Raw genomic sequence first — 10,244 nt, 5'->3', positions numbered from 1 at the left:
TCATGATCAAGGTGCAGAGTTCTGCATCAACAGAAGAGAGTGAAGACTAGCTGAGGCTCAGCACTTTGACCAGAGGCTGCAGCTCCAGGAAGTCAGCAGCTCTTCCTCCCCCCGCCCTCCCGCCGCCCCCTCCCCCCCGCCCCAGTGTGAGGAGGGACTGTGTCCAGGGTGAGAGAAAGAAAGTGTTGGAGTCTAGGAGTATGTCCAGCTGATTCCCGTATGCCGTATTCCAGGCAGAGGCAGATCTGGGAGGAGATACAGGTGGCCTGGCTCATCAGCCTGGCTCAGTCACTTTACCTGGTACACCTTTCTCCCCTGGAGATTTCTACAAAAAAGCAGAGGATCCCACACAGACCAAAAATGCTGGTGTCAGGGTTTTTACAAGGGACCTGGGGTGCTGCAGCTGGGTGCTCTGAGGAGGCACCTGGTACAGTTCTGCCCTGTCCTCATCCTCAAAGTAGACCTCTAAATTATAAGGGCAGTATTTTTTTAATTTTATTTCAGAGAGGAAAGGAGAGGGAGAGAGAGATAGAAACATCAGTGATGAGAGAGAATCTCTGATTGGCTGCCTCCTGCATGCCCCACACTGGGGATCGAGCCCCCAACCTGGGCATGTGCCCTGACTGGGAATCGAACCATGACCTCCTGGTTCATAGGTCGACACTCAACCCCTGAGCCACGCCGGCCGGGCAGCAGGGCAGTATTTTTGCTCTAAGTCCCAGGAGGGTGTTTCACCAAACATCACCATTAGATGATCAATAAACCTGGGGTCCTCACGAAAAGCAGAGAGGAAGTCTGACTGGGCATACTCTGGGTCCAGAAAGAGCACAGGCCAGCTCAGTCTGCCCGGGTCACCGGCGCGCAGCCTGGCACAGGGGCTCTCCAGCTGAGCCCCGGGAGTGCACTAGCCCTCCTGAGGCAGCGTCTTCATCATCACTGGCAGCTTCAGCGGCTGGCCGATGCTCCCAGCCTTGAGGGCCGGGGGTGGGGGGAGGAGCCTCATTCTGGTTCTGCTCCTTCTTCTCTTTCAACTTTGCTTTCCTTATATCCCTCGGTTCAGTTTGCTTTAGTTTATCTGCTTTAGTTCTCATTTCCGGAAGCTGCTTCTCTTTGGCATCTATCTACAGCCCCTCCTCACACCAGTTCACGGCCTCAGCAGCTTTTCCGTTCCAGATGGCATAAGGCACCCCTTACTGCTGCGTTGAGGCGGCAGGGTTTTCACTTTCTGGCAGAGTCACATCATGGGAGCAATGCCCCGGCCATGCTGCGCTGCCTGGTTGGCTAAAGAACTGCATGCAGCTCAGGGTGTGCACGTTCCCTGTGAGCTCCAGGCTGCGAAGTCACAGCTTTTCATAGTCATCTTCTGTAGAGTGTTCACTGTCTTGGCCTGTTCTTCTGGAGGTCCCTCGGCATCAAACATAATTGCCGGGAGGTAAGCACGCCAGGGTTCTCCTTGGGAGCCGTTTCTGATGGTGCTTTTTTCATAAACAGGGCGATCTTTTCAAATTCCTCTTCCCCTGCGTCCTCACAGAAGCCGCCACAGTAAGGCTGGCTCTGGAACTTCCCCGGGAACGAGTCCATGTGGTCGTCATCGGAGGCGGCGTCTGGCTCAGCCGCTCCAGGGCAGCTCCTGGGCCCTCCGGCTGTGGCCGCCGCCCGGCACCCAGCACTGCTCCGACTCCTTATCACCTCTGCTGCTGCCACTCCACTCCAGGGCAGGCTCGTCTTCTAGACTCTGATTGGCCTCCCTACTTCTGCTCTGACCTGTCAGGACATGCGAGCCTGTGCTGTGGTTGTGGCTCCCGAATCTCCATGACCTATCCCTGCAGCGGCGGGTGCTCACTGAAGTGGCCTGTCCCCTGCAGTCAGCAGGCGCTGCAGGGCCCATGGCGCCTCCCGGCACTCCAGCTGGAGGGGCAGCACCACCTGAACACTGCTGGTCACTGAGCCAGGAGCAGGGCCTCCCAGGGGCCAGTAACCGCTTGGCCTGGAAGTGACACTGTGGCTTCTGCTCACAAAGCTGCATGGCCCCGTCGGCAGCAGGAGACAGCCCACCGCGTGCCGGGCGGGAGAGCTGGACACACTTGGCCAGCAGGTCTGTGATTGCCATGATCCCTTACACCTCTTCTCCAAGCAGGCAGGCTCTTTAAGGCGCACGGGACTAAGTCACCCCCTGCTGGCGTCCTCCAATGACTTCTCATGACATGGATTAGAATTCAGAATCTTGGCCCTCAGCTTCCAGGCCGCTGGCCAGCTCCAGGTGCACTGACCTTGGATGGTGTCTGCCAAGTCCAGCCATTCCTGGGCCTTCCCACCTGTTCCCGGAAGCTGCAGGGCACATCTCTGCTCCCCCGTGTCTGCTCATGGCCCCCCTTCAGGAGGCCGCCCTGCCTAAGGCGTCCTACATGGCCTCCCGAGTTGGCACCATCCCTTGTCCTACTGTCTTTTTCTTTACAGTCGTGTGACTGAGCATTTCATGGTGTATTATTTGTTTTTGCCTGACTCTTCCACTAGAGTTTAATTTCTATCAGGACAGTGACTTTGTCTTGTTTTATTCTGTATCTCTAGTAAAAGGAGCAGTACAGTAAATGTTCCTACACATAGCAGGAACACAAAAATTATGTATAGAATGAATGAAACACTTTTATACTTGTTACCCCATTGAAACCCCAAATGACTCAGTGGGTAAGACCGATTGTTGCCCTAGTTGGTAGATGAGGAAACTGAGTCAGAGAAGTGATTTGGCCAGAGTCAGGGTCAGAATCCGAATTCATACCCACAGCTGACCTCCCGGTCCAACCCTGACCTCTCTCCCCATGCTGCTGCTGCGGCCCACGCACTGAGAGGGCCGGGGTTCTGGAGAGGCCAGGATGGTGGGCAGGCAGGGACGCTGGCCCGGTCCTTTCCAACAGAGTCCCCGTGAAGACAGGCGGCTCGCTGGCCCTTGCACTCCTAGTTTGTTGGCCCCTATTACTGTGAGTTCCTGCCAAAGCAGACAGCCACAGGTGCCAGAACCCAAGGAGTGCATGGGTGCTGCTCCTGTCTGGGCCTTAGGAATATGCAGAGTGGGGGGCTCCCTGTAATGGCATGATTTCCTTCATTGAGTCAATAATATTGATTGATGCCTCAGGCCCAGAAATTGCTTCCCCAGCAGCTTGTCCTTGACACTTGAATTTCCACCCTTAGAATCAGAGTCACAGAATTCTGAGGGTGGGAAGGTGAGGGAAGGCCAGTCATCTAGGCCTGTCCTTTGAGTTCAGAGGCAGAAACCTGGAGCGCGGAGGTCACAGATGCCTCCCCCCTCCCCCCCCCCCCCCCCCCCAAAAACACACACGCTGTCCTGGACCAGCACCGCTTCCCTCGCTGTCAGCAGCCCTGGCTCCGCGGGATGAGGATGCTGGCTGAGGCTCAGGCAGGGCCGGGACTGGCCCCAGGCCATAGAACCTGAGCAGGTTTGGAGCTCAGTTTTAAAACCGGATCCCAGGTTCTTTCTGCTATGACCACAGATGGAGTCCCTAGAACCCAAGCATCCTGGGATTCATTAATTACGAATTAGATGAAGACAGAGGCTCACCACAGGGACATCTAATGTTGTCTCACACTGCCTCCTGTCCCCTACATTCATTAAGGCCCCCCTGGGACCTCACAATGTGACTGCATTAGGAGGCAGGGCTTGTCCGGCGCCTTAAGTTAAAATGAGGCTGTTCGGGTGGCCCTGCCCCCATCTCACTGTGGCCTGACACACACAGGAAGAAGCCCCAGGGCCACACGTGCTCAGGGGAAAGGCCACGTGAGGCACAGCAAGAAGGCAGCCCCTGCAGCCAAGGGAGAGGCCCAGGAGGAACCAGCCCGCGGACACCCTCACGGTGGACTCCCAGCCTTCATCACCGTGAGGCAATAGACTCTGTGTTTACGCTGCCCGTCTGTGGTCTGTGTATGGCTGCCGAGCAGATGAATACACAGGTTCTGAATGTGTGTGTGGCTAATGAAACATTGCTGTGGGAGAGTAACCAGAATCTGTGGCGTGTGTACTCGGGCGGGATGTGAACACTTCAGGTGCTTTAACTCAATGAATGCTGACGATAGCCCTCCGGTAGGTTCTGTGATGAGGCCCCTTTTATAAGTAAGGAAAGTAGGACCAAAAGCACTCACTTGCGCTGAGCTGCACATTTTGAAAGCTGCAGGGCTGGGCTTTGAACCCAGGGCTCCTGGGCTCAAAGAACCTTGTAAGGTTAGATATCACTCCTGTTTTTCACATGAGGAAATTGATACTCGTCCAACATCCCACAGTCAGGGCAGGTGGAACCAGAACTTCAGTTCTTTGTACTCACACACTGAGTCCCTGGAACTCAAGGCTCCTACACATCCTTACTTAGAGGGAGGGAGGGGGAGTAAGTTTGCAGGGGCATCTGACACGGAAGGCGGGGCCACTCGAAGGGTCAGGAGAGATGGTAGAATTGGGCCAGGAAGGCGAGGAAGAGGGAAATGGGCAAAGGACTGAGCTGGAGGAGCACTGGGCCCCTCCCCCTCTCAGGGCCTCTCCTCCCTGTTTCTGCTGCCCATGGACAGAGCGGTCAAGCAATCTGCCCCGTCACACAACGAGGAAGGCAGTTGGAGATGCATTCAGATCTCCTTGACGCCAAAGTCCACTCTTCTTACTTTTGTTTTTAAGTTTGACAGCTATTTATGAGGCACCTACTATGTGCCCGATGCCAGGTGCTGACCCCACTCATGTAAAGGACACAGTAGTCCTTGGCCTCTAGAAAGCAGTCGGGGGAAACGGGCACAGACACAGGTAATGACAGCGGTGGTGAGGGTCGTGAGGGCCAGGTGGCCGCCATCGCCCCCTATGCGCCTTTGTCTTCTGGTACTCTTCCCTGTCCCAGGCGGTTTATTGGGCTCTTGTTCTCTGTCCTCAGGAAGAAACGTGATAGAAGCAAAAGGCCTGGCAGTGCCCAGCCGACTGGCTCGGTGGTTGAGCGTCGACCTATGAACCAGGAGGTCACCGTTCAATTCCCGGTCAGAGCACATGCCTGGGTTGCAGGCTCGATCCCCAGTGAGGGGTGTGCAGGAGGCAGCCGATCAATGATTCTCTCTCATCACTGATGTTTCTCTCTCTCCCTCCCTCTCCCTTCCTCTCTGAAATCAATAGAAATGTATATTTATTTTTAAAAGGCCTGCCAGCTTCTGTCTCTTGTGTTCCGTCATCCTAACCTCTCCTCCCCCTGAATTCCCACAGGAGAACTCACTCGGGAAGGCGCAGGACGGGCAGACACTGTGTTTGGAAGAAGGAAGGGGAGGGGAGTGCTTTTTCCAGACAAAAAAGCCTTCCCAGCCGCCTTGGGAGGGAGGGCGGTGGGAGGGCTGAAAAGGAGGGCCTGAGAGACACCGAGCAGAGTGGCCTGTCAGCAAGCAGGCCTCCAGGAGAGTGGTGGGACCTCGGAGCAGGAGCACGGGGAATGGCATTTGTGCAGACACAGCCGTGGCTGCCTGGCGGCGATTGTGGACGGACCAGAGGAGTGGGCGTTGTCAGGACGCCTCCTGGACAGGAAGGAGCCGTGGAGAGACAAGCAGGCCGGTGGCACCTGCGATGAGCAGATGCTCTGAGACCAGCACCGGGCACCAGGGTCTGCCCCTGAGCCAAGCACTGGAGAAACAGGAAGCAGCAGCTGACTGGGGGTCAACATACAAACAAGGGAGAGTCCAGAGTGAGGAAGCTCACCCCTGCAGGGTTCTGCCAGAGGCAAGCCCAGTGCGAGGAAGGACTGCCGGCCAGGATGGTCCGGGAGACCAGCTGGGGAGGCATCCCAGCCCGGGCACAGCTAGAGTGACAGCAGGAGCATGGCCCTGGACGCAGGACAGCAGCTGCTGGAGCTCAGTGCACGTGGAGGGCGGGGAGGCCGGAGCAAGCCCATCCTGAGGCAGCTTACAGCCATGCAGGTCCGTTGGATTGTATCTGGAAGACAAAGGTAGCCTGTGCACACATTTAAATCAGGGTAGAGTTTAATCAGTTTGCAGGACTTGTACTGAGTTTTTAGAATCTCTTTGGGAGCAATGTAGATGGTGGTGGCTGGGTCAAAATGAGAAAGGGGGCAGAAGGCCAGTAAAAATGGCAAATAACTGAAAAGAACAAGGAAAAGCGTAGTGGAAAGAAAGAATGAGAGATTTTCAACAGTAGAATCTCCTGGACTTAATTCCTGATTGGACTTTGAGGGCGGAAGTGGAGGGGTGCAGGGGGAGGAGGCAAGGATGATGCCCAGGACTGTAACTTGGGCAAACGAGTCCATCGCGGGGACATGACCAGAGCCGGGAGGGCGGCTGCTAGAAGAGGAGACAGTGAGTTGAGGTGACGATGTGACAAAGGGGATGGGTCACTTAGGGGGCTTTGGCTGCGAGTAATAAAACCCTGAAACGGTGGGCAATGCATTAGGTCACAGAGCAGGAGGCCATTCCAGCGAAGATGCAGCTCGCGGCCACGCCCGGCTCCTTCTCTAACTGGGCCCCACCCGCCCGCGGGTGCAGGTGGTTGTCGCCACCCCAATACCACAGGCTCCGCATCCAGAGGGAGAAAGGAAACTATCTCCCAGTCTGGCCAGCGGGACGACAGCCTCTCCTCGCCTGTCCCAGCCATCTCCCCATCAGCAGAATTGGGTCGCGTGCCCACTCCTTAAGCTCGCACGGGTTTGGACCGATCCTCAGGAGGAGTGGCGACCAGCCCACGTAAGTGGAGAAGTCTGGGAAACAGTTGGAAATGAGGGTCAGAGGCCAGCATTTGCCTGAAGACATCGTAGAGGAGCTATGAGTGGAGGCAGAGAGAAGGGGGCCTAGCAGAACCCCAAGACGCCCTCCATGTGAGGGGCTGCCCGAAGAAGAGACCTGACAGTGGTCGCTGAGAGCCTGACTCTGAACTCAAAGGGACTGGAGGGAATCCCGGTCCTGCTGCGCGTCGTTAGCAGTGGGACCTGGTGAGGGTCCCGGCGTCACTCACAGCCTTGCTGTCCTTGTTTGTAAAGTGGAACCACTAAGTCAGTGATGGCGAACCTATGACACGTGTGTCAGAGGTGACACGCGAACTCATTTTTTTTGGTTGATTTTTCTTTGTTAAATGGCATTTAAATATATAAAATAAATATTAAAAATATAAATCTTTGTTTTACTATGGTTGCAAATATTAAAAAATTTCTATATGTGACACGGCACCAGAGTTAAGTTAGGGTTTTTCAAAATGCTGACACGCCGAGCTCAAAAGGTTCGCCATCACTGCACTAGTCCTACCCCCCAGGGTTGCTGGAAAGAGCTGATAAGAGAGGAACACAAAGCCTCACAGGACATCAGCCCCAGCAGCTCCTCTTGGCGGAAAAGAGACCAGACTCGGAGGGTCTGAGAGTGACGGGGGGAGCCCCCTCGCGGGGATCGCATCGGATGACAGGTCAGCTCAGAAGCAGACTGAAAAGTGCCCCTGGACTTAGCAGCCAGAAGGGCGCTGGGCCCTGGGCAAGAGCGCCGAATGGGGCGCAGGGGCTGGGAGCCAGGGGCCAGGGCCAATGTCAAGCCCCGAATTCCAGTTGCCTGGCTGCCAGCAGCAGGGGCCCTTCGCCAGCCAGGAGCTGCTGCAGCTCGGAAACCCGCTCCGCGTCCTCCTCCGCCGTGGGCCAGGGCCAGGGCCGCTGGAGCGCAGAGAGCAGCAGGCGCCACGCCCCTCGAAGGCCGGAGGCAGCACTTGGACTTTTCTGCGGATAAACGAAGGCGCGGTTCCCTTCCCTTAGAAATAGGCATGTCCTTTCGGAGGCTTGCGTTGCATTATTTCATTGATACGTGGTTCTTGTTTAATAGTCATATTTGCAACCACAAAAACAAACAAACAAAGCCCAAACAACATATGTACTTTGCATTAAATTTAAAAAGTTCAAACTCCTCCTTCTTGAGGCAAAGTGAATGCACATTTTTGAGGCAAAGTGTGAGACTAGGAAAACCCTAGACCTAAGCAATTGGGCAAACCCACCGTTAATGAACGATAGCAGCTGCTTCCGAGACCAGTCGGTCACAGGGATCGTGTTGGCCAGGGCTGCCATTGAAAGCCTGGTACTGTTCCGCTGCTCAGTGCACCCCGTGAGGCAGACCAGGCGGGCTCGGCTGAGGCTCAGTGTCCTGCTGCCTCCTGACCCCACTCCCGCTGGCTCACGGCCCAGTGGACAGTCCCTCAGCACCAGCGAGGCTGCAGCTGCTACTGTTTCTGGACTCTGGCAAGGAAAGTGGGCTTAGGACCAAGTCTGTTGTCCAGAGCGCCCTGTGGAAGGTGCTGGAAGAGAGCACCAGACATCTGGATTGCAGCTCTGAGTTCACAGGTCCCGCAGGTGTGACTGCACCTGGCCTGGCTGTGTAAGTGGAGCACATCTCAAACCAACACTGGGGCTCACTGAGGTGGAAGGTTGGATGCCAAATATAAGTACTAACTCCGCCATCTTCCCCATAGGCCTTTGTGACTGGAGGAGCAGCTGACCCCCTGCCGGGCCTAACCGCTCCCCAGCTCTCCCAGCAACCAGTTCCAAGGTTTGCTTACTTTAGTGCAGCAGTTCTCAACCTGTGGGTCGCGACCCCTTTGGCGGTCGAACGACCCTTTCACAGGGGTCGCCTAAGACCATCCTGTATATCAGATATTTACATTACAATTCATAACAGTAGCAACATTACAGTTATGAAGTAGCAACGAAAATAATTTTATGGTTGGGTCACAACATGAGGAACTGTATTTCAAGGGCCAGAAGGTTGAGAACCACTGCTTTAGTGGTACCACAGCACCACCTAAATCTAAAACAAGATAATATTAAATGTAAATTGTAATTGAAAAATGCAATTTAAAGTTCTTTTAAAAATTTTTTAAAAAGTATCCCAGCTCTTTTCCACTGTGAAGTCCACTGGAGCCTCTTGCATTTCAGGTTGTCAGATGCTGGGGTGCTGGGATGCTAGGATGCTGGGGTGCTGGGGTGCTGCCGGGTGCTGGGATGATGGGATGCTGGTGGGTGCTGGGATGCTGGGATTATGGGATGCTGGTGGGTGCTGGGATGCTGGTTGGATGCTGGGGTGCTGGGGTGCTGGGATTCTGGGATGCTGGTGGGTGCTGGGATGCTGGGATGCTGGTTGGATGCTGGGATGCTGGGATGCTGGGGCGTGCTGGGGTGTTGGGATGCTGGTTGGATGCTGGAATGCTGGTGGGTGCTGGGGTGCTGGGATGCTGGTTGGATGCTGGAATGCTGGTGGGTGCTGGGGTGCTGGGATGCTGGGGCGTGCTGGGGTGCTGGGATGCTGGTTGGATGCTGGGATGCTGGTGAGTGCTGGGGTGCTGGGGTGCTGGTTGGGTGCTGGGGTGCTGGTGGGTGCTGGGGTGCTGGGATGCTGGGATGCTGCCAGGAGCTGGGAAGCTGCTGGGTGCTGGGATCCTGGGATGCTGGGATGCTGGGATGCTGGGATCCTGGGATGCTGGGATGCTGGGATGCTGGGATGCTGGGATGCTGGGATGCTGGGATCCTGGGATGCTGGGATGCTGGGATGCTGGGATCCTGGGATGCTGGGATGCTGGGATGCTGGGGTGCTGGGATGCTGGGATGATGCCGGGTGGGCCTCCTGTCCTGGGAGGAGCTGTGAGTGAGCGCCGTGCACTCCCTGAGCTCAGGGGCAGGGCCAGAGGCAGCCCACAGTGAAGGCGGGTCTTGGTTCTCAGCAGCTCTGAGACCTTGCTCCTCGGTACCATCGGCTAAGGAAGGGAGGTGACTGTGCCTGTGGCAGGGGGGCTGAGAGCAGCAGGAGACGGACAAGGAGAAGGGAGAGCATGAGATCCTGGACACAGCACTGGGCCTAGTTTTTCTGTTTCCAGAGAGAGGCCTGGAAATAGAAAGCATGATTTAGTTCCACAGACGTTTATTAACAAATCAATTGTAATTATTATCCAAAGTAACAAGTGACTGAGATACTTAATACAAGTTTCACAGAAAAAGAAGTGTTTGAATGGCTCCATCTTTCCTTCATTCAACACATAGTTATGGAGGCTTATCACGTGCAGCACTGTCCTGGGCACTAGGCAGACGGCAGACATCGTCCCCCCACGGAGCTCACGCGAATGCCGCCTGCGAGTGTCTGCCTGGGAGGTGCCTCTGGGAGAGCACAGGCTGCGTAAACAGATGAGACAATCAGACAAGTCACTTCTTAAGAGCTGTGCGGGGCATTGCGATCCTGGAGGAATGGAAACT

General features: G+C 55.6%; 1 pseudogene; it reads right to left on the bottom strand.

The window, feature by feature from the left end:
- Positions 1 to 288: 288 nt before the first annotated feature.
- Positions 289 to 2,110, bottom strand: LOC102436516 (annotated as a pseudogene).
- Between the last annotated feature and the right edge of the window lie 8,134 nt (positions 2,111 to 10,244).

The sequence above is a fragment of the Myotis lucifugus genome, unplaced genomic scaffold (assembly GCF_000147115.1).
Source record: "Myotis lucifugus unplaced genomic scaffold, Myoluc2.0 scaffold_512, whole genome shotgun sequence".
NCBI lineage: Eukaryota > Metazoa > Chordata > Mammalia > Chiroptera > Vespertilionidae > Myotis > Myotis lucifugus.
Note: the sequence above shows the minus strand (reverse complement) of the source record. Positions and strands in the feature narration are given on the sequence as shown.